Source organism: Macrobrachium rosenbergii, chromosome 18 (genome assembly GCF_040412425.1).
Source record: "Macrobrachium rosenbergii isolate ZJJX-2024 chromosome 18, ASM4041242v1, whole genome shotgun sequence".
NCBI lineage: Eukaryota > Metazoa > Arthropoda > Malacostraca > Decapoda > Palaemonidae > Macrobrachium > Macrobrachium rosenbergii.
The window spans coordinates 5,404,247-5,431,733 of record NC_089758.1 but is presented as its reverse complement, the minus strand read 5'-3'; the positions used below and the strand labels follow the sequence as shown (position 1 = coordinate 5,431,733).

At 43.9% G+C, this 27,487-nt stretch overlaps 1 protein-coding gene and 1 long non-coding RNA gene across 3 annotated transcripts in view; one reads left to right on the top strand and one right to left on the bottom strand.

The window, feature by feature from the left end:
- LOC136848046 (dnaJ homolog dnj-5) overlaps positions 1-932 on the bottom strand; it is a 76,435-nt gene extending 75,503 nt beyond the window's left edge. The window contains exon 1 of the mRNA XM_067120133.1: positions 815-932. The gene's annotated coding sequence lies outside the window, so the exon portion shown is untranslated. The remainder of the gene's footprint in view (positions 1-814) is intronic.
- Positions 933-957: 25 nt separating this feature from the next.
- The window catches only part of LOC136848047 (uncharacterized), a 96,635-nt gene continuing 70,105 nt past the window's right edge, over positions 958-27,487 (top strand). For both annotated transcript variants that reach the window (XR_010855917.1, XR_010855916.1), the window contains exons 1-2: positions 958-1,106; positions 7,631-7,722. This is a non-coding gene — a long non-coding RNA (uncharacterized lncRNA). The remainder of the gene's footprint in view (positions 1,107-7,630; positions 7,723-27,487) is intronic.

Here is a 27,487-nt window from a genome sequence, read left to right as displayed (position 1 = left end):
CGGTCAAGCTGTTATCACATAAATTACAAAGGGAAGGGGGGAAAGGTTAGGTTAAATGATGGCCACTTGCCAAATTTTGTCTAGATTGGTCAAGTGGTTCGGATTTCTATAGTGCACAAAGCTACAAGTATAAACATACACATGTATAAACATTCACTTTTATACATAAGATATATATATATATATATATATATATATATATATATATAATATATATATATACATATATATATATGCATACACACATACACACACACACGCACACACACACACACACACACACACACACACACACACATATATATATATATATATATATATATATATATATATATATATATATATATATATATATATATATATATTATTTATAGACCAGCCGCAACTGCTAGTACCACAGGTCATCAAATTGCTCATAGTAGGCCTACATTCTACATGCAATGTAGAACAAATTTCTTTAAACAAAATTTCGTACCATATTGTGTGTTAATAAACCAATATAAACTACAGTATGTATGAAAAATTATTTACATTGTCATGCATCCACATTTTTAAAATAGAACCAATGTTAGTCATGCAATAAATGACAAGATAATTTATCCTGCTGTGAAATGATTCCCAAGAACATGTGCGAATGTAAAATTCTTCTGACGATGATGAAACTGAAGCCATAATTATACTATTACTTATCTATTATTTCCTCTGAATACGATCAAATTACTGAACAACAAAGAAACCAACACAATTAAGGATTCTGATTCGCACTAAACTTCTAAGATTAGTCTAAAAAAATGAATAAAAAAATACTAAAAACCTTGACTTTATCATTACTCCAAATGTACTATTTAGTCTTCAATGCCATCCTTGTTAACCTCAGGAATTACCGGCGGAATTTTTGAAACGGAAAAAGAACACCACTGGTGACACCTATGAATATGATTCTGAAATTCACCAATTTCATCCTGTCCGTAGGTCAGGTGTTGTTGGTTATCGTGTCTACAAGTTCAAGTGTTCACTAACGATTAAAAGATTTTCGCAGCATGAATCGGGCTTTACGCCATCCTTGGAATAGAGGTTTACATCACAAGGTCTGCTGTAATACGTCTGTAAGTATTTTACGTTCCTGATGTTAGGGAATAAGCACAACACCATATTTTAGTTGATGGCAGCGCCTGTGTTTCATGCTAGGCCTAATTTTTGTTGACAAAGCCTCTGTAACAGGATGTATTTCCCCCTGTCTGAAATTTTGTAAAATTTTATAAGTTGCCCATAAGACTCCAGCCAGCCATTTTTGCTTGAAAAACCATTTTGGATTTTTCATGCAAAAATGACTAGGAAATGACAGGGCACTAAAAGAACCAAAAAATACCAACCTAACATAACCGAGGGGTGTTTACTGGTTACAATTTTGCCACATTAGCCTTGGTTGGTGGGGGTGCCTAGGCTGGTATTCTTACCTCATAAGTCGTATTTTTATAAATTTTTTATTTATCATTAGCACATAGTGTTTATGGGGTTCAAAATAATGAGAATGAAGAGCTCTTTTCAAAAATGTACGGTACAATGTCATAGCATGTATTGGCAACTTTATAAAATAATACCCGATACCTGAAATTCCCCCCGGGAGAAATATGGCCCAGGATATATTTCCCCCTGCAGAAATTTAGTCCCAGGATAATATTCCTCCTTCTGGGCCAAGATTCCCCCAACCCCACTACTGTTATAAGAGTATGGCTATGGCGGCGACGTGTAGGAAACCTGCCACACAGGATAATAATCATCACATCATCACGACTAAACTACCTCTTGGGGGTCGTTGTCTTTGTTATTTACAGTCTTTTGTTTATGTTTATACAGAAATCCCCAACGGGCTTGTACTAAACACGCCGCAAAGATGGATACGTGCAGGGAGAGAAATGGCCTAGATGGGGGGAAAAATATCCTAGGTCCAAAATTCCCCCCCCCCAGGGAAAAACAGCCTGGGCTGTTATTCCCAGGGGGAAATCAATCCTAGGCAAATTTTCCCCGGGAGGAATTTCAGTCGGGGGAATAATTTCCGGCTACACCAGACATTCATTCCTTGTGAAATGAATTTCTAGCGAAGCATTGTTTCAGGAACATTTTTTTTGAGGTTAGAGCGGTAATTCTAAGCCGGCTGTCCGCGGTGAGCTAGACTGTGGCAATTAGTTTACTTGCTTTATAAGAATTTAAAGTAATATTTTGTCGGCCGGTTGTAACTAAATTGCAATTGACCTTTGAAGACTGCACGACTTGAATTACCTAACGCAGGGTAGGTCTAAGCCAGCATTCCACGGCAAGCCCCACCCCCCTCCGCCTCCATGGCTAATACGGCAAAGTTGTAACCAGTAAACACCCCTAGGGTACGTTATGCTGGTATTTTTAGGGTGCTTACTGGTTACAATTTTTGCCGTATTAGCTATGGAGGGTGGGGCTTGCCACTGGAATGCCAGCTTAGACCTACCCTTATGCGTTAGGCAATTCAAGTCGCGAGTCTTCAAAGTTCAATGACAGTTTAGTTACAGCCGCCGACAAAATATTACTTTAAATTCTTGTAAAGCAAGTAAAATAACATAGGAAAACGTCAATTGCCATAGTCTAGCTCACCGCGGACAGCCGGCTTAGAATTACCGTTAGGGTAATTGGTTAACTTTAGTTGTATTAATCTTAATTATGTGAAACCCATAGGCCTAGGCCAGTAAATAATAGGCAAAGGAGAATTGCCAAAGATTGATAATGTGATAGGTTTTTAAATACTCATAAACTGAAGGGGAAATTATTTCCTGTTGTGGAATACATTATTTTGCTTCATGACGACACTATAGCCTAACCTCAAATTAAAAGTGCATCTCAGGAATCGTCTGTGATGCAGAAATTTATTACTTGTAGTCTATCTTGAAGGTAACTTGATTGGGTAGGTTAGGCTATTGTTTTGCGTGGTCTTGCAGTGACAAACGGTAATTAAACATAGTTTTGCATGTTCCTCACATAAGCACAAAGCATTTTCTAGTGTTCTTTCATATTGTTGTGATGCAGAAATTATTAATAGTTTATAAAGCAACTCGATCGCATATGTGTTGGGGTGAGTTTTTACTTTACCCCTTAGGCTAGGCTTTATTGCATTCAGGGGTTGATTCTGTGATTTTCCTTCTGAGTTTTTGAGATTCACTTTGGTAGCAAATGAGTGGTTGTTGAGGTACTGTACCCCCTTATATCCTACAATTATGGGTGACTTAGTGGGAAATCAGAGTAACCTAACCTAACTTAGGGATGTATTCTGACCTAACTTAACATAGAATATTGGGTTGGGGCCAGGCTTCTTCACCCTGGACCTCTCACATAACCTGACCTATGGCTCTATAAATTAAGATGAATAATAGTTTTGATCCAACCTAACCTAGGATGCCAGGTCCTTACCTGGCTAGAGTAATTTCACCTCCCTAGGGTGGTACTAATAGCCTTGCAATCTAATCCAGCAGCTAACTTAGGATGCTAGGTCCTTACCAGATTGTGGACTTTTCCCCCCTTGACTGTCCACCTAACCTAATCTAGGGCATTGTAAATTAAAGTAAATACTGTATTAGGATTGTGACCTAACCCAACCATACCTAACTTAATTTGGCCTAGGATGCCAAGTCCTTACGTGGCTTGGGGGACTTATGTTCTCCCTGGCCTCCCACATTGCATGACCTGGGTTACCAGGTTTGTACTCACTTAGTTTGTGGTGACACTTTGGACTTAGTTTGTGGTGACACTTTGGAAACGTTCAATTAGCCGTATCCCAATCAAAATCAGAATTTGTATAAGTATCGTGGGGCGTATTAGAATACACCCCTGTATATTTTTTTTTTATCTTACCTTGCCCTAAAACCCCTGTTTCTGACTGATTTCCTATGACTGTGTGAAATAAGAGGCTCAGGTATCCTTAAAAGTGCTAATTTGCTACTTGGAGGAGAAAAAGAAATTTTCAAAGCATGATAAAAAATTTTTGCAATAAACATAAGGTTCCAAGGAACAAGGAGTCATGCTTATTCATAACCATAAGAAGCATCACTAAGTACCCAAGTACCAAGCGGGGTTTTTTTTATAGCAAAATCCTACGAAAATAACATTTTTCTGCAACTTGGGAGAGCACAGGGAGCATAGAAATCAGCTTGTAGTTACTGCAGACTGCAGGTATGCTACTTTTTAGGATAGGCACTGTATGTATTACTAAGCTTGTGCTCATCCACACAGATACTGCGTCGACTTAAAAATCTGTAGATTCTACTAATCTTGGGAGACAACACACTAGAAACCTTTTTAAAAAACAAAGGGAAGAAATCATCAGGATCTTCTCCACCCCAGCCATCAAGATTATCAAGAATTTTTATGATATCCTTAGAGCAGAATGCAAATTTTGCTAGAAAATATTCAGGATGACAAGTATCAGGGAAAGGGACACCCTCAGCCTATTGCTTAGTGACTTACCTAAGCATGCTGGGAATGGTTGCAGTATTGTCACACCATCCCCAACGATGGTCAGCATAAACACCTGTCTGGAAGACCCCTGGTTTTCCGCTGTGGCGCCTATGGCATTAAGACTAACCATACCACCTACTGATACACAGAGTAGTCAAATTTGTCCGAGCCCATAGCAGTAATGTTTCAAGAATACTGTCTCTGATGACCACTCTGTACATTCAGAGACTTCTTCAAAAGAGACATTTCTGAAGAAGGCCAACGATGTACTTACTTTCCTAATATAATGTGACCTAGGAAAGGAGTATGGGTTTGCCTTTAACGAGGGGCACTAAAATTATTCTCAGCCCATGTAGAGAGAGTGGTTTATTTGTGCTAGGGTGTACAAAAATTGTACCCTCTAGGATGTTTGCCATGACATCTAGGTACGCCTTAAGTGCTTGAACCGAGCATAATTTTTTGTATGCTAAATTGAGTTTTCTAATCAGAATAGATTTCCCTCTTAAAGGATTCTCATTCTTGGCCAGGAATGATGCACCAGGGGACAATAATAATTGATGGTCAGCTGTTTGCTTGATGTATTTCCCCCGTCTAAGAGAGCCCAGTTCACTAATACGAGCTCCTGTTACTCAAGAGATCGCCTTTGCAATGTGTGAGTTGTGCTTGTATTGGGTCTGCTGAAGTGAGGTGTTGATAGAAATCTAAACACCTTGTTCAGGGACAAAGTACAGTAACTGGAAGCCTTTCGGCAGCAGCTCTTTGTAGTGCAAAGGACTGCAGAAGGGAATTGACAATTTCTATACTAGAGTCAATCCCAAATCCATAAAGCATGGGTTCCGTTAATACTGCCTTGTATGCCATGATTGTTGTAACAGCAAGGCGTGTATCTTCAAAAAGGTATACGTATAAGGTTTATCTTCAAAAAGGTATACGTATAAGAAAATTTAAAATTATTTCCATAGAAATCTCAACTGGGCTCTCAGTATGGATGTAATCTAACCATATCTTCCATATGGACTGGTATTGTTGGATAGATGCTGTCCGTAATTTTTGCACTAGGTACCTAGCAATGTTGGGTGAGTAATTTTCACGGTAGATAATACTTAAAAAATCCACACATGAAAATCTCGGCTCAGAAAGGAGGATGCGTAGACGACTTCCCCTCCTACTGTCTGGGATAGAGCAGCAGATGGTAGTGGAATTGATCTCTTTGCTTGTTGTTGAAGTACAGTAACAGGAACCAATGCCTGTTTGGCAACTTTGGGGTTATTAAGTAAGCTGTTCCTTTGAAGGTTAGAAGCTTGCTCAAAACCTTTGAAATCTGGGACAGTGGAGGAAAAAGGTATATTATCCTCCATTTGCTCCAGTCTTGTGGGAAGGCATCTCTTGCTGTTGCTTGACTGTCCAAGTTTGGAGACAAATATACTGGGAGTTTGTGATTCTCATATGTGGTGAACAAGTCCACTTTCGGTTGTGGAAGCGTGTTGGCTATTGTTTGAAAAGAGTGGTTGTTCAATATCCACTCTTTTGAGACTGTTGTTTTCCTTGATAGAGAGTCTGCCATTACACTGGAGACCCCTTGAGGTGAATTGCAGACAAGTGCCCATTCCATGCTTGCGCAATCTGAGGGATGGCTAGCATTATCATATTGAGAGGAGGTGAGCATCATGTTATCTAGAATCAACAAGATGTGTCTCTCTTCTGGAGGTCTGAGTTTTTTGAGGGACGAAAAGACAGCCATCAACTCCAGAAAATTGATATGACAATTCCTCAGAGTAGCTGACCACCTCCCTGCCACCTGATAATTCTCCCAATGTCCTCCCCAACCTGTCAGCAGGGCATCGGTGTGTATTGTCACTCATACAGATGGAGGAGTCAGGGTGACCTGTTTTGCCAGATTCCTTCTGGGTCCAAGGCTAAGTATTTCCCCAACTTTTTTATTCTTTTGATGAGGTCGGTCTTACATCTTTTTTCTTGTGTGCGATTGCCAGAATTTGTTCACATTTTATAGTTGCAATCTGAGTGTTGGATCTATTACTGTACTGTTGTGAGCTGCAGCAGGCCCATCCTACATTGTAATTGCCGTCTGGAAACCCTGGGCTGTGCAAGGAACGTTTTGAGACTTTTCCTTATTCTGTTTTGAGTATTGATGGAGAGAGAGAACAGGCTGTGGAGAGTATCCCAACAAAGTCCCAGACACTGAAAGCGTCTGCTGGGCGTAAGACAGGATTTTTTCAATTTATTAGAAAACCTTTTGACTGGAGTTTGTTGACCACTGCTCTTAGGTTTTTCAAGCACTCTTTTCTTGAGGGTCCCCAGATTAACCAGTCGTCTAGGTAGGCTATTAGTTGTATTCCTTCTTGTCTGAGTTCACAAACAACTACCGTTGCTAGTTTTGTAAAAATTCTTGGGGCAATGTTTAGCCCAAAAGACATGACTTTGAACCTGTACGTATCTTTCCCTATCCAGAACCTTAGGAAGGGCTTTAAGAGAACGGTGATAAGGGATGTGCCAGTATGCATCTTTCAGATCAACAGAAACTGTCCAAGTCCCTTTTGGAATGATTGAACATACTGTACTTGGGCAATGGTAGTTATCCGAAACTTTTGGCAAACAATGTGCTTGTTCAGTGTTGATGGGTCGAGGACCAGACTGCATTTGGAGGAATCCTTTGGAAAATTGGGTCAGCTTTGCTGAAGAAAAGGGAAAATGCCCTCTTATCTTTGAGTACATTATATGCCCATCACATGCCATAGTGTTTATCATTACAACATGATACCCGGCTACAAGACCAGCTTAAAAAGAATTCTTTGATATTAGTCTGGTTGCAGTGGAGCTCTGGAAGACCACGGAAGGGTAACTCCTTGAGGACTCAACATCAACTATCAAAAATAGGTTTTTCTTATGTCAAAACATGTTTTTTTTTTATTTTCAAATAATTTATCATGACTGTCTCAATTGTTGGACTTTGAAATGACATATTAACTTGTCATATCTTAAAGAAAGCATTAACAACCTTGTTACAAAGCTTCAACAGCTGAACCATCTGTTGCTGAAGGATACTCATAGATTTAATACTCTGGTTTGTACATGTAGAAAAAATGTAAACTACAGTATGCTACAGGTATTTAAAAAAAAATTTATTTTGCAGAGGTCACTCTCACACCAGTGCAGAAGAAGTTTCAGTTTCATTATTTGGGGTGAATGTTATAACTTTTGAAGTAAACTTACATCTTTGTGCAGGTAGGTGCTATTGGCATTCAGAATGAACAAAAGAATAATGCTTGGCTAACCTGGACGGACTGTCTATAAACATCTGTTTCTCATTCAGAATAAACAAAAGAATAATGCGAGGTTAACCTGGATGGGCTGTCTATAAACACCTGTTTCTCACCAAGTGGCATGTGAATGTTTACATTCCTGTTATGTGAATGTTTACATTCTTGTTAAAATTTTCCTGCTGTATCTGCATTCATACATTATAAATTAGCTGTACAGTATAATAATTTTGGCTATATTTTTGTTGATTTTCTCCTGTATGGTACTGTGCTTATTTTCTGGTTTGTATTGCGTCATCTACAGCAAACAGGGATAAAGTGTTAGGTTTTGTAGGACTGAGTTTTGTGTAAACTGACAGATTATTTTCAATTTTCATGGGTTCTAAATACTGTACATGCTTTCACTTTAACATGGGCTATGATTAGAGGAGATAATGACATATTTGTAGGTAAGCATTAGTAAAATTTGTGTGTGTGTGTCTGTGTGTGTTGTACTGTACTATGCATTCCTTACCAGCATTCAGTAAAAAGTAGAGATACTATTGCCTCTGAACTTAACCCCCATATTATACGATTGTTTTGTGCATAATGGGAAGTTTGGGGTCTTTGCTCGAGCCAGCAGCACAAATTGTATGGAGAGCAAAGAGAGTAAAAGTTAGCCAACACTGATACACAGTGAAAACTTGTTTTCAATGTTCTGTGATACTCATGATGTTCACATAATATTTCTAATCAGAACCCCCCAAAAAAGTGTAGTATTTCTCACTGTCTCAAACCTAACCCCCCCACTGTATTATCAGTGATTCTTATAGGGAAATTATAATTTATTTACAGAATTTCCATTCGTACAATGTATTTATGAACATACTCCATGTGTAAATAGAGATTTGTTCATGAAACTTACCTGTCAGATATATATATAGCTGTATTCTCCGAAGGTCCGACAGAATTTCAAATTTCGCGGCACACGCAGTGGCCGGTCAGGTGGTTAGTACCCATTCCCGCCGCTGGGAGGCGGGTATCAGGAACCATTCCATTTTCCATTCAGATTTTCTCTGTCGCCGGTGTTGTCAACAACTGTTGTCTGCACCTCCGTCATAGGATTTGCTTTTTTCTAAATTACTGAGTATCTCATTGTCTTTTGGTATTTTGACTTTGGATCGGTAGATCGGCATACGCTTTTTTGACTTTTCTTTGGGTTTTGATTTAGATTATCATTATGTCTGGGTCTAGCTCTGCTAGTTACCGTGCGTGTGTGATGTCTGAATGTAGGTGTGAGGTTGCCGAAAGCTGCGGTTGACCCTCACACTATTTGTTCTAACTGTAGGAAGCATATATGCATGTTGAATGATAGGTGTGATGAATGTGCTTCTTTGTCTGAAAATGAATGGAGAGCGTATGATAAATATGTGAGGAAGTTGGAGCGTGATCGACTGAGGAGGTCTTCCTCCAGGAGTGCTTCTCTTTGCGGAAGTGTTGATGTCGGCCCTAACTCCCTGTACCTTTAGATCCTAACCCTGTGGTTTTGTCTCCTGCCCCTGAGATCGTGCCAGTGGAGACTAATATGCTTTCCGCTATGATGGAATCGATTCGTGCATTAGAATCTAAGGTGTCAGCTCTCCAAGATAAGTGTTGTGAAGTGACTAGTGCCCCAGTGCAGTGGAGGGGGCGTCAGACCGCCCCATCATGCCTCTAGGCCTGGACCTCTGCTGGACTCCCAGGACTCAGGGAGAGAGCATGTCGAAAGCCGAAGGAGGGTGACGGGAACCCCCACCGGTCTGGCGTCCCTTCGGCAGGTCCTGAAGACGTTTCCCAGGCTGCCCAGGCTCGATCTCGTGTTCGGGTCCTGAAGGACTGCTTCTCGTCTTCTGACACGTCCCTCCCACGCAGGGGTTGGAACCGTCAGATAGACTCTCGCCCTCTTAAGAGAAGCTTTAGGGAGGAGGACGCTTCACGCCCTCTCTCTCCTACTCTGTGCTCCTCGCCAGAGTTTGTGGATCGTTCCCCCGCAAAGAAGTACCGGACGTCATCCCAAGAAGACGTTTTTGAGCGCCCAAGAGCTCTCCCTCCTCAAGAGAAGAGGATTAGGACGCCCCCTCGTCCTTCTGCCTCTAGGTTCCGTGATTCTCCAGAGAGAGAGGCGTCACCAACGAGGACCCTTATTGCCTCCATGCAGCAGCAACTCTCCTCGTTCATTGCAGAGAGAGTCCAGGTCCCGTCCTCGTCGGAAGGATGTTAGACTTCCAGTGAAGAGATCTAGGCGGTCTCCTTCTCCTGCTCCTCGTTCGTCACCTTCGTCTGCTTCGCCTGCTCGTCGTGGAAGGAACCCTAGACTCTCGTCCCCAGAGGGTGTTGGGGAGGATCGTCTTGACGTCACCCCAGGACGTCCTCCCCTCCCTTCTCGTTCTAGACGTCATGTTCTCCAGTTTGTTGATGACGCTCGTCAGGCTCCTGACGTTCGTCATGCTGCCAGACGTGACGCCCGGCTGGACGCTCAAGAAGCTCGTCATGCTGCCAGACGTGACGCCCCGATGGACGTTTTTGACTCCCTTCAAGACGCTCCACCTGCCGTTGCTGTCGGCTCTCGTGTGGTTCCTGGTTCTCCAGCTGCTTTGCACGCCAGTTCCTCTTCCAAGCAGAGGTCCCTGCGGCGTGTTTCCTCTCCAACTTCTCTCTGCTCTTCCCCGCCCGATGTTGGAGATAGACTCAGGGTCTCGGAGTCTGAAGATGAGTTGAAGGATCAGTCCCGTCGCCGGACTACCAGATCCTCGTCAAGCTGTTGAAGGAATTGTTTCTGACAAGTTTCTGCCGGCAGTACCTCTCTCCCCTCCTTCTCAACTGACTTCTACTAAGTCTAGGAAAGCTCCGGGATTTCTGAAGATGACTAAATCGCTCTCCACTAAGCGGGCCTTCAAGAAAGTCCATTTGTGGATGGACTCCCGCAAGGCTCAAGGAAAGTCTTCTTTCGCCCTTCCCCCTTCAAGACTCTCGGGAAAAGCGGCGATGTGGTATGAGACCGGAGAAGACTTAGGCTTACGTCTTCCTTCCTCATCTAAGGGAGACTTCGCCTCTCTCGTTGATTCGAGTAGGAGGTCTCATCTGTCGACGGCCAAGATTCCCTGGACTCTTACGGAGATGGACCATCTTTTGAAGGGCCTTTTCAAGACGTTAGAAGTTTTCAACTTCCTTGACTGGTGTCTTGGAGCTTTGGACCTTAAGTCTCGGAGTCAGGACTCGATCTCCTTGTCGGACCTTTTGAGCGTCTTGTCTTGTATGGACAAGGCGGTCCGAGATGGTTCTGACGAATTGGCCTCGCACTTTGCGACTGGAGTGCTCAAGAAGAGGTCTCTATTCTGCGGTTTCGCTACGAAGTCCGTCTCCTTGGCACAGAAAGGAGAACTGTTGTTTGCTCCCCTTTCCAATCATCTTTTCCCGGCTTCGATGGTAAAGGACATCGCTGCAAGCCTACAAGAGAAGACCACACAGGACCTGTTGGCTCAGTCATCGAAGCGCCCTGCGGTTCCTGTGACCTCGACGACGTCAAACCGTCAACATTCTCCCAAGATGAAGAAGCCCTTTCGTGCCGGAGCATCCTCAAAGCCTTCTTCTCGAGGAAAGAACCTCTCGAGAGGTAAAGCCCTTGCTAGAGGTAGGGGCAAGAAGTGATGTGATTCTCCTCCAGATACCGGTGGGTGCCAGGCTTCTTGCGTTTTCCGAAGTCTGGAAAGTGAGAGGGGCAGACAGTTGGTCCCTTTCGGTTTTAGAGAAAGGATACAAGATCCCTTTCCTTTCTCCCCCTCCCTTAAGCCTTTCGCCCTTGGACCTCTCTCCGTCGTACGGTCCAGGAAAACAAGAGATCCTATACGACCTGCTGCGGCAAATGCTCGTCAAGAGAGCAATAGAACAGGTCTTAGACCTGAATTCCCCGGGCTTCTACAACAGGCTGTTCCTGGTCCCGAAACAGTCGGGAAGTTGGAGACCTGTGCTGGATGTCAGCAGCCTGAACCGCTTCGTCGCGAAAGAAACTTTCAAGATGGAGACGGCGCAGTCTGTTCTAGGAGCCTTAAGACCTGGGGATTGGATGGTATCCCTCGACCTTCAGGACGCGTACTTCCACGTACCGATACATCCTCAGTCAAGGAAGTTCCTGAGGTTCGTCTTGAGGGGAAAGGTGTATCAATTCAGAGCTCTTTGCTTTGGCCTGTCCACAGCTCCCATGATTTTCACCGTCATCATGCGGAATGTAGCAAGGTGGCTGCATCTGGCAGGCGTACGTGTGTCGCTCTACTTGGACGACTGGCTGATTCGAGCGTCATCGAGGGAGAGGTGTCTGGAGGATCTTCAAGCAACTTTAAACCTGACGAAGGAACTCGGCCTGCTGGTCAACTTCGAAAAGTCACACCTGACCCCAACGCAGTCCATCGTGTATCTGGGGATTCAGATGGACTCAGTGGCTTTTCGGGCTTTTCCGTCCCCGGAACGTCAACAGCTGTGCTACGAAAAAGTCCTGGCCTTCCTAGGGAAAGAAACCTGTTCGGTGAGGGAGTGGATGAGTCTGCTGGGGACCATTTCCTCACTGGAAAAGTTTGTTTTCCTAGGGAGACTACATCTCAGGCCTCTTCAGTTCTTCCTGCAAGACAACTGGGAAGACAAGGAAAATCTCGAGTTGTCTCTCAAACTTTCCCTCGAAGTGAAGGAGCATCTCAGGTGGTGGTTGGATCCCTCGAGGCTTTCAGAGGGCGTGTCTCTCAGCCTTCCGAACCCCGACCTAGTGTTGTTCTCCGACGCGTCAATGTCGGGGTGGGGAGCAACACTGGGCAAGAGAGAAGTGTCAGGCATCTGGAGAGGGGAACAGGTGGCCTGGCATATCAATATGAAGGAATTAGGGGCGATTTTTCTAGCCCTTCGATTCTTCCAAGATCAAGTGTCCGGTCGCACAGTCCAGGTAAACGCGGACAATACCACTGCTCTATCTTACCTGAAAAAACAGGAGGCACTCATTCTCATTCCCTGTTCGTTCTTGCTTAAAGAGATCCTGTTGTGGGCGAGTTCCAGGAACGTTACGATCTTGACGAGGTTCGTAGCAGGCGTTCAGAACGTGAGAGCGGACCTGCTAAGTCGTCGTCATCAACTGCTCCCGACAGAGTGGACTCTGAACCAGGAGGTGTGCCAAAAACTGTGGGGTTTATGGGGTCGTCCCCTAGTAGACCTGTTTGCAACGTCAAAGAACAACAGGCTTCCGCTTTACTGCTCTCCTGTCCTGGATCCAGGAGCAGTGTCAATAGACGCCCTTCTTTGGGACTGGTCTCGTCTGGACCTTTACGCTTTCCCTCCCTTCAAGATCCTGGGAGAAGTGGTCAGGAAGTTAGCGTCGTCGCAAGATACGAGGATGACTCTGATCGCTCCGTATTGGTCTTACAAGGAGTGGTTTCGGAGGTAATGTCGCTTCTGGTAGACTTTCCAAGGGTGTTACCTCTTCGTCCAGATCTACTCAGACAGCCCCACTTCGAACGATACCATCAAAACCTCTCCGCTCTCGGTCTGACTGCGTTCAGACTATCGAAATGCTGGCGAGAGCGAGAGGTTTTTCGAAGCAGGTGGCAAGAGCGATCGCGAGAGCCAGGAGAACATCCTCGATCGCAGTTTACCAATCGAAGTGGGCCGTATTTCGGCAGTGGTGTACTCGCAGAGGGATTTCCTCTTCCTCGACCACTGTGAGCCAGATTGCAGACTTCCTTCTTTTCCTTAGGGAAGTTCCGAAGCTGGCAGTCTCTACTATTAAGGGGTATAAGAGTATGTTGTCGGCGGTCTTTCGGCACAGAGGATTAGATATCGCCAACAATACGGACCTCCATGACCTCATTAGGTCGTTCGAGACGACTAAGGTGCCTCAGTTTTTGGTTCCATCTTGGAACTTGGACGTGGTTCTTAAGTTCCTGATGCAAAGCCCTTTTGAACCCCTTCATGCTGCTTCTTTGAGGGACTTAACAAAGAAGACTTTATTTTTAGTTGCTCGCTACTGCAAAGAGAATCAGTGAGATTCATGCAATATCTAAGTCAGTTGGATTTAAAGGAGACGATGCGGTGTGTTCTCTCCAACCGTCGTTTCTTGCCAAGAATGAGAACCCGTCTCACCCTGGCCCAAGTCCTTTGAATTGAAAGGTTTGGCGGGTATTCTGGGTCAGGAACCAGAAAGACTGCTTTTGCCCTGTTCGGGCTCTAAAGTTCTACTTGAACAAGACAAAAGAGTCGAGAGGTCTTGCGGATAGGTTATGGTGCTCGGTGAGAAGACCTGACGTCCCCATGTCAAAGAATGCGCTGGCTTTCTTCTTGAGGTCCACCATTCAGGAAGTGCATAAGAGTTGTCAGGAGAGTGACTTCGAACTTTTGAAAGTTAAAGCGCATGAGGTTCGGGCTGTGGCAACGTCAGTAGCCTTTCAAAAGAACATGGCTCTGAACGAGATTATGAATGCCACTTTTTGGAGAAGTCATTCTGTGTTCGCCTCTCATTACCTAAAGGACGTAAGAACAGTGTATGAGTCTTGCTGTTCATTGGGACCTTACGTTTCGGCTGGTACGATCTTGGGAGAAGGAGGCAGTACCCATCCTATCCTTTAATGTATGGTTAGGAATAGTTTTTAAAAGTTTTTGGTTGTGTTTTTATGGTTGTGGGTAGACTGTGGGGCAGTCTTCCCTTTCCTTAGTTTTTTACTAGTCACGATGTTTGGTAGGTCAGGTGGTTATTTTTGTCTCTTTGCTTCCTTCTTGAGGGCTACGATCTGGGCACATAGTGGTCACGTCCCCGTTGACAGATCGTCTGGAACTCTCCAACCTTATAGGTCTCTACCTCGTTGGAAACTCCAGTAAAGCAGACGCAGACTTGGGTGACAGTAATCACGAAGTCAGCTATGCTAAAAGGTAAGGAACCAAGATGTGTAATCATCTACATTGTTTTGTTTCTCAATCCTATGCTGTCTCTGCCCACCGCCAATGGTGCGATTCAGCTATATATATATCTGACAGGTAAGTTTCATGAACAAAATGATATTTTAATGATAAAATAAGGTTTGTTCATACTTACCTGGCAGATATATATTCGTAGTGCCCACCCTCCTCCCCTCAGGAGACAACGGCACTATGAAAATCTGAATGGAAAATGGGAATGGTTCCTGATACCCGCCTCCCAGCGGCGGAATGGGTACTAACCACCTGACCGGCCACGCGCGTGTGCCGCGAAATTTGAAATTCTGTCGGACCTTCGGAGAATACAGCTATATATATATCTGCCAGGTAAGTATGAACAAACCTTATTTTATCATTAAAATATCATGTTATCTGTATTTGATTAGGCAAGGTGCTCATATGGTGTGTGTTACCTGTGGGGGGTAATGATTGTGATTTTTCTCCTTGTGAAGAATGTAGGAGTGTTCTGATGAGAAAATTAATAATTTCAGGAAGTATTGGAAGATGCAAAAGGCCGATGGATTGCTTAGACAATTAATGTACTGTAGTTAGGTCTGACTGTAAGCTACTCTATCTATTCCACCTCCTGGTGTTGTTTCTCTCCTGCAGCCTTGTCTTCTAATGCTTCCTTTGTGGTTCAGGAGAAATGGATAGGTAACATAAGGAGGACATGAGTTTACTTCTGTTGTCAGTCATGCACTTGACTTACGAATATTACAGGTAAGGATCATGGTTTCTCATATATGTATTGACATTTTTGGCCCCCCACCTTTCATTCTTCAGTAGAATGCCTTCTGGACTGCCCTGTGATAGTAGATCTTCTCCTCTGTCAGAAAACCAGGTGTGTCTCAGGACAGAGGTCTGCGCCCTTTGCCACTTCTCCCTCAATGGTCTACCTTCTTGAAAGCTCCCCCCTCGAGTAGGATGCCTTGACGAGGTGAGGGGCTAAGGGACCCTGGCCTTTGGGCCCGGGTCTTGATGAATCATCCTACGTAGATTTTGGTATAAATGGCGTGGACATTTTTACTTTCGAAAAATTTTACTGCTTAGGTGAGTCGGAGAAGTGGTCATGTTTTGGAAGGGGTTTGCATTCGAAGCTAATTGTGGGAGTTGTGGTGGCTGAGTAGCCACCTGATATGGTTTGGACCTAAAAGAGAGTGACGGGATCTTCCCATTGCTATCTTGAGGGTAGAACCATCTTCAGGGATCAGCCCATTGGAATCCAGGGGGCTGGTTTTTGGAGATGGGACTCCTGGCTTTTGTCCGAAAGCCTGTTAATACATTTGGAGTGGGGAGTCAGTCCCCATTAGTGGGGGCAGAACTCCCAGCAGGTGGATTGGTTTATACCTGGGCCACTGCAAGCGTATTGGTGCTATCCCGAAAGGGTAGGGTATGGGGTGGACTATTGGGAGTCAACTCTCACTTGTGCCATTGGTGGAGAATGCAAATACCTGACTGATCCACGATACTTTCTTGATGTAACCAAGCAGTTTTGGGTGGTGGGTGAGCCAGTTTGTGTGGTGGTGGTCTGGTGTGTGCGTGCTCGGCATCTTGGGGTCTCTTCGCGGGCTCTGGCAGCATGTCAGGGTGGGGAAGGCTATGCAGTAGAAGCTGCCTAGTTTTCCCTTTCTGATGTGTTGTTGGGGTCTGTGTGGGAGGGGGGGCCCTTGGATGTCAAGTGTGCACTTTTTGGATTTCTGCATGCGAATTGGCAATAATTATGGATTTGGCAACTATTTTTCCCACCCCTGGATCCAACGACTCGCTGGCACTAGCAACGACTTCTGGCTTGGAAAAGGATATTAGTATTGACTTACAGATTCCACCTCAGAAAGAAGAAACTAAGGTTGATGCAGCCTCTCGACAAGGAAATTCACAAAAGAAAGATTCTAAGAGTGATGAAAGTCACCATAGAAAATTGACAATTTTGCATGCATATGAAATACCCGTTGAATGCCATTATGAATCTATTTTTGTATTAAACAATATGGGAAAATTTTAGAAATATGTATGAACTACAATGAAGATGATGAGAAATTGGAAGCTTGGATCTCTTTTGAGAAACACGAAGATGGCTTTAGTGCCACATGTAACATTGAAAGTATTCTTCTTCATAATTGTAATATAAAGGGAGCACTTAGTGACAAATTCCCTAGAAATTTAGATGTATATTGCCCAGCTGACTGGAACAAAAATGAGTCTCCAACTCTTGAAAATAATCTGCAGAGATTACCTAAACTCCCCTAGTGGCTTATAGCAACTGCAAAAGAGGAGAATTATAATTATTTTAAATTCAGTGAATATTTGCAAAAGAAAGTAGGCACTATAAGAATTGGTGACATTTCTAGATTTGGTAAGAAATCTGTTGTTATCCATGCAAAATCCAAAACACAATCACTTATGCTTTGCAATTTAAAAGTAGATGACAGTGAAATGTTAGTTGATATCAAACCCCATATTAATTTTAGCTATGGCAGAGGGATAATTTTCAACAGGGGTTTATATGACTTCAAAGAAGAGGAGATATTAGATGTGTGTCGAAAACAGGTTTGGCAGGTACGTAAAATTCCAAAAACTACAATGATGATTATTACTTTTGAGGATCATAATGTTCCCTCTCATTTGTATTTAGGAAATGAAGGGTGTCGGTATGCCCATGCCAACAAAAACCATTACACTGCTTCAGCTGTTTCAGATATGGTCATCCTTCTCAAGTCTGTAAAAATGAAAAGTTGTGTGACAACTGTTCTGCACCAGCTCATGATGGCAAGTGCACATTAGGCATGCTCTGCCTTAATTGTAATCTGGGTCATAAGTCCAGTGATAGAAAATGCCCACATTTTCAAATGGAAACAGATGCTCTACTAAAATCAGATGCGGAGCATTTAAGTGTGGGTTATGCTAGAAAACTTCTAAGCAAGGAAAAGAATTATGCGAAGACCTTGAAATCAAATATCAGCAAGTATGAGAAACCAAAAATGCCAGGTAGGCCAGTGAATGCAAACATAAGTTTAGATATAACTGCTCAGCCTCCAATTCAGATATCAGTACCTCCAATTTTGGATATTACTCCCCGTCCCTCTGCACCTTCTTCTAAGATGAGCGGTCCTAAGCTGTTATCTTGGGTGCTCTCTCTGCCCGATTTAGGGGAGGAACTCGATACTCAAGAGCATGTTAATGCTTTCATAACAGAGGGAAAATAATAACACACTCCCCATTTTCCAATAGAAAAAGAGGGAGACCACCTTCCTTTTCCCCTCCTGTCACAAGACATGCTGAAATACCTAGCAATAGGTATGAAATATTGTTGCTAGTTGATGGATCAAAACCTCCTAATGAGATAATTCACTCAAAAATCACAGTTGATCTACACCACAATCCTCGCCAGTCAGATAAGCTACATGATGTTAAAAAGAGTATAAAACCAAAAATATCTTGACCACCAGCATTTTCTCCTCCATTTTGCAGTGGAACTGCCGAGGCCTGAGGGCTAAGTATGAAGCGCTTAAGATGCTCATTCATGAATTCTCTCCAGTTTTTATTTGTTTACAGGAAACGATGTTGGATATTAATACTCCTTATCCAAAGGAATACACTGCATACCAAACTCTTTATAATCCTCAAGTAGGAAGTCATGGAGGGAGTTTGGTTTATATTTGCCATGACATTCCTCAGATATCTTTAAGTCTGCAAACTCCCCTTCAAGCAGTAGCAGTGCAAGTAGAATTAACTAGAAAATATACTGTTTGCTCCCTCTACTCACCTCCCAATGATGATGTCTGCTATAATGATGTAGTAGGGTTGATTAATCAACTTCCTCAACCATTTCCTCTTGTAGGAGACATGAACAGTAGACCTCCATTGTGGGGTGATGTTTTAGCTAATAGAGAGGGAAATCTCACAGCATCACTAGTTGAAAATGAAGACAGGGATTCTTAATACAGGTGAGCCTACTCACTCTCATATACAAACAAGAACCAAGCACTTTGTCATGTATTGACCTATCCATAACTAGTTCTAACTGCCTTATTGACTTTCACTGGAGAACACTGGATGACTGGCATACTAGGGACCATGCGCCAATAATCATTAAAAGCAAAAGTAGTCCACCAGAGCATAGATCTCCTCGCTGGTGCTTGGATAAAGCAAATTGGAATAAGTTTAGGGAATTGAGTGAAATCGAAGGTGATGCGGGTGAGTTTAGCAGTGTTGATGATGTCATTGATTTACTTAATGGTACTCTTCACATGGCTGGATTGCACTCCATTCCTAAAACCACTGGCTTATTCTGCCGTCGACCAGTTTCTTGGTGGTCGCCTGAACTCCAGTTACTTCACTGAGCCACAAGAACTGCTCTAACTAGATGCCGACAAAATCGAACAGAACTTAACATCATAGTGTATAAAAAGTGTAGAGCACAGTTCCAGCGAACATTAAAAGCAGCCCGTCGCCAGTCATGGTCATCCTTTGTTTCTTCAGTGAATAAAAGAACTCCACCTCCAGCTGTATGGAGAAGAGCCAATAAAATAGCAGGCAAATATACTCCTAACCTTCCCCCTGTACTAAGGGCTAATGGACAATACATCACAGGTGCATTGGAAGTGAGTAACAAATTAGCAGACCATTTTGAAAAGGTTTCCCAGAAATCGAGACCATCTCCTGGATTCCATTATTGTTCCAGGGAAGAACAAGAGCCACTCGATTTTTCATCCAATAAAGAAGAACCCTACAGTGTTCCATTTACTGAGAGAGAATTTGATTCTACCTTGTTAACATGTACAGATACAGCCCTAGGCCCTGATGAGGTTCCATATGCAATGATTAAGCATTTATGTATGAACACTAAGCTTTTCATAATTAGCATTATCAACAGAATTTGACGTGATCACAGTTTCCCATCAGTTTGGGAGCTAGCTTTAATTTTAGCCTTTTTAAAACCAGGAAAGGACAAATTTTTATGTGCAAGCTACTGCCCAATTGCCCTGACATCATGTCTTTGTAAGATTATGGAAAAGATGGTCAGTGTAAGGCTTGTTTGGGTATTAGAACAATGCATTCTACTACTGATGTCTTGATTAGTCTTGAGTCATCTATATGTGAATCGTTTGCATCAAAACAGCATCATGTTACTATATTCTTTGACCTTGAAAAGACTTATGACACAGCATGGAGATACGGAATCCTTAAAACCATCCATTAATCAGGACTTAGAGGAGAACTGCCATTGTTTATTAAGGCCTTTCTAACACGTCGACACTTTCAGGTTAGAGTTGATAATACTCTATCGGAAAGTAAATTCCAAGAAGAGGTCCCGCAAGGTAGTGTTCTTAGTGTTACCCTTGCACCTGCTATCAATGGTACTTCTCCTCATATCCCTTATGATGTATTGCACACATTTTTTGTTGATCTTTCTATATCATTTGCAGGATCAAGGATGTCTGTTATTGAAAGAAAGCTCCCTAAATGGGCAGATTTAAACGGGTTTAAATTTTTGATTAGCAAAACAGCTGTAATCCACTTTTGCCGTATTCATGGGCTTCATCCAGACCCAGATATATATATGAGAGGCCAAAGAATTCCCAGTGTAGAGGAAACCAAATTCCTTGGTTTAATCTTTGACCGTAAGCTAACATAAGTGTCTGATCTAAAGATGTTAAAGACAGAGTGTCAGAAGATTTTAAACATTTTCAAAATTTTAGCTCACACTTTCTGGGGTGCAGACCATCAAATACTTTTAAGGTTACATAAAGCCCTGACTTTATCAAAATTGCTATATGGGTGTGAAGTATGCTCATCTGCAACCCCCAGCAGGTTGAAAATGCTTGACTCGATACTTATGTAGGCATTATTAGACTGGCCACTGGTGTTCTCAAGACCTCGCTGATATCAAGCATGTTGGTTGATGATGGGGAGTTGCCTTTACAACTCCATCACCAGTCACCCATCCTTTGCTACTGGTATAGGATGCTTTCAAATTATAACAAGCGAAAGACATTTTAGGCACTATGAGATGCATCCTAAGTGTCCACAACCTTACGTGTATAGAATTAAAGTTACTTGGCACTACTGATAGTAGAAATGAGGTGCTTCCTTATAAAGTCAGTAACCCCGCCATGGAAATTAACAGAAATCTCATTTTTTGTAAATATTTTTATTGTTTTAAGAAAAATATGACGGATACAGAGATCTGTTCCTTATTTATTGAACACAGTGAGGTTCATAAGGATTCAACTTGCTTATTCACAGATGGTTCCAGCGTTGGATTTGGAGTTCTTAGTACTGTAATAAGTTTTGCATCAAAGGTACACTTCCTGTTTTAACATGTATTTTCACAACAGTTGCTTGGGATTTTAAATGTTATTGAAAAAATAGCAGTTATTGATGAAACAAATTTTACAATTTTTAGCGACTCAAAGAGTGCATTATAGGCACTTAATGTTTTTAACTCGATTAACCCCTTGGTTTTAAAAATTCAGTAATGTGTGCACCTATTATTATGCAAAGGAACACAAATTAGGTTTTGTTGGGTTTCGGCACATGCTAGTGTGCTTTGAAATGAAGAAGCTGACAGATTGGCCAAAGTAGCAACTCTAGATTTACTTCCAAGGGGGTGTCCACTTTTGTATAATGATTTCTTCCCAAGCATTAGAAAATTTATAATTTATTTGTGTCAAGAGCATTGGGATAGTATAGGAGAAAATAAAATGAAAGAAATTACGGATATTATATTTCCTTGGAAGTATGGCAGTGTGCCTAGAAGATGGGAGACTGCTCTTTGCCGCTTAAGGATTGGGCATACTTGCCTAACACACAGCATTTTGATGGCCGTGGAGAATGAACCTTTTTTGTGAGGATTGTTTGGTCCCCTTGGCTGTGAGGCACTTGGTGGTTGAGTGCCCCAGTCTTGGGGATATTAGAAGCCGTTACCTCTCTCAGGCTCTTGGTCGGGGTGGCAGGTTCATCCTTGCCAAGATCCTTGGAGACCCCCTCAATGTGGGACCACCTTGATGTGGTGAGGGGGCTCTTGAACCCCAGGAATTTGTTCCCAGGTTTGAGTCCAAGAGTCTCATATATGATTACTGTATATACTTGTTCGGATTAATTTTTGTGGAATTTTCCACCTTTGCTAAAATTTGTTGGACCTGATAAATAAAAAAAGATATAGCTGGGATTGGGTTTATATCTGAAGTTAAATAGTGAGAACTGTGGTAGGACCATCAACTTGTAAGAGGTGCAAAAGAAACGAGCAGGTAAAAGTTACTGCTGGTTTATTACAGATTCAGGCAGTTTATATAGCGGCCGACTGGCGCCGAACCGCGGAAGACAATGAGATTGAGTGTGACCTGAGGTCAAAAACAATTAACAATAATATACAGCGAACAAGTACAATTTACAATACAAAAACATACAGAATTCCAGTATGGATATAATCTTGATGCCTGGGAACAAACACACGATACATAATTTATGACAGTTGAACAAATACATGTAAAGTTTTAATGGTAGAAAAATGCGTGACTTGGCACGTTAGGCGGAACGAATTGTGTGGTGAAGAAAGTGGGAAGTCACCAAAAAAAACTTGCTCAGCGGAGACTTAATTAATGACCCATCCGAAGGAGAATCCGCTGACGGCGATGTGGTGACTTTACAAATACTCCCCCCCCAAGACGTGGGACGCGTCTGACTAGTCTGCGTATCTGCTGGGATGCTGAAGGGTGCCACGGCTTCTTGAGGACAACGGAGGGGCGCCCCGCGCGTGAGGCTGCTGGGCTGCTGGTGCGGGCGGGTCCTTCCTGGGACGGCCGCGCGCCCGCCGTTTGCGGGGCCTGGCTGTGGCAGAGGGTGGCTGGGCGGGGTTTGCGCTGTGGTGACGTCTGTGCTCTCCTCCAGGAAGGCGGGCTTTAACTGGTCTGCTGAAACCCAATCGTTCCTCCCGGGGAGTGCCAGCAGGAACGCCTTGCTGTTCCGCTCCACCACCCGGAAGGGTCCCCTGTAGGGCCTGGTCAGTGGCGGGCGGACGGCGTCAACCCTGACGAAGACGTGGGTGGCGGATAACAGTTCTGGTGGTGTGAAGGTGGCCGACCTGCCGGTGTACGTGCGCTTGCAAGGGGCGAACTTGCCGACCACATTGCGGAGCCTCTGCAGTGATGGGATGTGGCGATCTTCTGTCACAAGCTCACCTGGGACCACGAGGGACTCTCCACAGGTCTTTTCGGCTGCGGACGGGGTGCCGTCGTCTCGGGGGGCGGTTCTCAAACCGAGGAGGACCCACGGCAGCTGATGTTTCCAGTCCTCGGCGGTGCAGCAGGCCATGAGGGACGCCTTCAGGGACCTGTGGAACCGCTCGACCAGGCCATTGGCCGCCGGGTTGTACGCCGTGGTGGTGTGATGCATGGTTCCCAGCAGCTGAGCCAGGGCGGACCACAATTCGGACAGGAAGGCGGGGCCCCTGTCGGTTGTGATGTGGTCCGGAACGCCGAAGCAGCTGACCCAACTGGAAAGCAGGGCCTCGGCGCACGTGCTGGCGGTGGTTTCTTGCATCGGTGTGGCTTCGGGCCACCTTGTTGAGCGGTCTACCACCGTCAGGAGGTATCTGGACCCGCCTGATGGGGGAAGGGGCCCGACGATGTTGACATGAATGTGGCCAAAACGGCGCTCTGGCTGCGGTAAGTCGCCTATCCCGGACTGTGTGTGATGACCCACCTTGCTGGTTTGGCACTGCAGGCACTGTTTCGCCCAGGATGTGGCGTCCTTCTGCGCCCCGTGCCAGACGAACTTCTTTGACAGCAGCTTGGCCGTAGTTCTGCCAGAGGGATGTGAGAGGCCGTGTATTATGTCGAATACCTGGCGGCGGCGTGAGGCTGGAACCAAGAGGCGGGGCTGACCCGTACTGATGTCACAGAGGAGACTTGGGCCCCCGGGGCGAGGGTCACGTCCCGCCACTTAAGGGACGTGATGGCGGTGCGGTAGGCTGGGGTTTCTGGGTCAGCAGCCTGTTCCCTGGCGAGGTCCTCGTAGTTGCGTTCAGCTTGACTCTGGAGAGGGCGTCTGCTACGGGATTTTTCTTGCCGGGGAGGTACCCGACGGAGCAGCTGAATTCAGCTATGGCTGAGAGGTGGCGCTGCTGCCTGGAAGACCATGCGTCCCCGTGCTTAGTGAAGGCATGAACCAGTGGCTGGTGGTCCGTGAAGATTGTGAAGGGCGTCCCCTCCAGGAGGAACTTGAAGTGCTGGACTGCGCGGTACATCGCGCAGAGTTCCCTGCCGAAGGTGCTGTAGCGGGTCTCTGCAGGGTTGAATTTCTTGCTGAAGAAGGCGATGGGCTGCAGTAACTTTTACCTGCTCGTTTCTTTTGCACCTCTTGCAGTGGTGACCCCGGAGTGACGCTGGTGATTTTGCCGACGAGAGTCGGCACGCTCAAACGCTGGTTACAGCGTCGTGTTTAGTCCGCTAAGAGCATTGGAGCGTTCCTGGAGCCAAGACTGAGTTGCCGTGTCGGTCCGCTAATGGCTCCGGATACTCCAGGAGGTCACCACTGTAAGAGGTGCAAAAGAAACGAGCAGGTAAAAGTTACTGCTGGTTTATTACAGATTCAGGCAGTTTATATAGCGGCCGACTGGCGCCGAACCGCGGAAGACAATGAGTTTGAGTGTTGTTGGGCTTTTTATATTACACAATTGGGGCAATATGATGGGAACAGTTTTGAAGGTTATTAAATTAAACTCTGATTTTCCTTAACCTAATTTATTTCCTTAACATTACACTTACTTCCTACTTACTCTTAATATTTACCAAAACAATCTTCCTATACTTAAACTTAGCCTAACTTAATACTATAGATCACCAAAACCCATCCTTAGTTCCTTAACCTAGCTTATTATAGTTTGTTTTGCCCAATAATTTTAAGAACCTAATCTAATTTTATTTCTTAATCCTCAAAATGGAAACACATCCAATGCTTGAAAGATCAATCTTCAAAATCTACTTGGTATTGTCCAACAAAGATCATTTGAGAACCAAACATATTCTTCTTTAAGTAGTATTCCGTACACAACTTCACTGTAACCTGATTCACACTGTGATTCCTCTCTCAATGCTTTTCCACTTCCATTGGAACAAATCTACAACAATCAGTTTATAGTGTCCTGCATTATCACTTTCTACTGCAAACTTGAATAAGTCAGCCTGTGGTTCACACAACTAATTTGTAAATAATACTTGCTGCAAAGCATGGCAAGCATTCAGGAAGGAAATAAAAGCCTTGTTTCCTTCACTGTCTCTCAACCAGGTTCTCTCAATCCAAGCACTATGGGCACTACCACTCTCAAGCAAACTGCAAGTAAAAAAAACAACATGAAAACTTACATCAGACATTCATAACAAAAACACAAAATAAACATAATGAAAAACATCACAACAACAAAAACGGAACAATCCATTCACACAAACCCAAATTTAACCTACCACACTCCCCCTTACTAAAATAAAGGAAATCTTGTTTCCTTTTCTTCAAAATCCCTTTCTTACCACCCATTCATATTCCGGAACTGGACCTTGACTTCGGGTCCATGGCCGCTCATGCACCACCTCTTCTTCACTTACTTCCACTCCAACCACACTAGGCTCACCTAGCTTTGGTTTCGGACTACTTACACCAAGCTCATTCAAACTCTGGAGACTTACGTTGGCTCCAACCTCACTCACACCTGACATGGCTGCTATCATCTCTTCCATACTCTCATTTATTTCTTCCACAGTCCGCCTCAAGCTATCCAAAGCTCCTCCACCTACACTCTCCAGCACTGCTAACTCTCTCTCACTCACACCCACTCCTACACTCGCTCTTTCAACACTTTCACTCAAAGGAAACTCACACACACTATACGTACCGTCTTCCTCACAACTTGGCGTTATTTCCAATTCACCCAGCTCTTGCATATCCTCTTCCACATTCCTTGTACTCACCAAGTTCACTCCTTCCACATCCCACTCAAATCCTTCAAAATCAATTACACCCTCATTTTCACTACCCCCAAATAACACTGCAAGGGTATTTTCACTTTCCGCACCTACTGGCTTCTCAAAACCCTCAAAATCAAACAACCCATCTCGAGTACTCTCTGCAAACAACTCGGTAACTGTACCCTTACTCTTTCTACACCTCTTTTTAGGCTTTCTCTTATGTTCCACCAATACTAGCTGTTTATCTCCCCAGTTCACATCTTCCTCTATTTCTTTTCTTTCCTCTTCCCTTTCCTCCCTTAATATCTTCCTAATGGGATGCTCTTTTATGTAGTCAGGGGGTTCTCTCCATCTTCTCAGCTGATTATAATGTGCTCGTATTACCCTTACGTTACCTTCTTCATTCCTGTCTTCGAGCACATAACTCAATCCATTAGACCACACTGTTTTAACTACATACGGACCTTCGTACTTCTCACGCATCTTACTTGCTGTCAACCTTCCCTTCTCAACAACTTCCTTCAACACCCTATCACCCACTCTGAAACTCTCAAACTTTTCATTTGCCTGCCTCCACACATTCCGCTCATCTTCATTCAAATCCATCCTTGCTCTCACATACCTCTCATAATTCATTACATACTCACTCGGAGGTATGCCAGTGCTTTTATGTACTGACCCATTATACATCGCTACCACTCTTCCTAACAACAAATCCCATTCATTCTCTCTATCAGTCAACATTCGTAACATTTCACTCAGAGTCCTTATGGTTTGTTCCGCCAACCCATTTGCACTCGGCATATATGGAGTTGTTACTACATGCTCGATACCCCATTCTTTCAACATTTGCTCAAATGGTCTACCAACAAATTCTGGCCCATTATCACTCAACATCCTTGCCGGCTTCCTCACACAAGCAGGCAACAAGACCATACTGACCACTCTTGCAACATTCTCACTAGTTTTATTCTTCACAGCTGCACAGCTTACAAACTTACTCTTATGATCTACCATAACAACCACTCCTACGTTTCCTCTCACTGTTACCGGCAACGCCACACAATCAATCGCCACTAACTCAAACGGTTCTTTCATACTCAACTTCAAAACAGGTGGGCTAGCATACACTCTCTGATACTTTCCCTTCTGACATTCTTCACATGTGACTGCCACATCTGTACAAATCTTCCTCAAATACGGGGAAAACATCCGCTCTTTCATACACTCGATCAGCTTAAACTTTCCCATATGTCCATATTTCTCATGGACTAAAATGCACATCCCCACTGCTCCACTCATCGAGAACACTGGAACATACATCAACTCTCCCATCTTCTCTCTCGAAAAATACACCACTCCTTCACACAGCACAAATCTCTCAGCATACCGCATCCATTTACTCAACAACAAAGGCCATCTTCTTCCAGGTACTCCCTCTCTAATACACCTCCTCAACTCACTCACCACAAAACACTTTCGCTGCATCTCCTCAATGTCCTCCGTTGTCAACAATTCATTCTCACTCTTGTCCAATTCCACTACATCCTCCTCCTCACTCAGACTCCTATCGATCATTCCCACAAACCTGGCCATATTCACCGCCTCACATTGAATCTTCCCTATTACAACCTCGTCTTTCAACAGAACTCCTGTTCCAACATCCACTACCAAGCCATTCTTCCTCAAGAAATCTATCCCAAACAAGAAACAACATGGCATCTGCTTATCTCCCAGTACTACGAAACAAGCTTCCACCTCAAACTCTCCCAACCTTACCTTCAACCTCACTTCCTCCCATCCAAC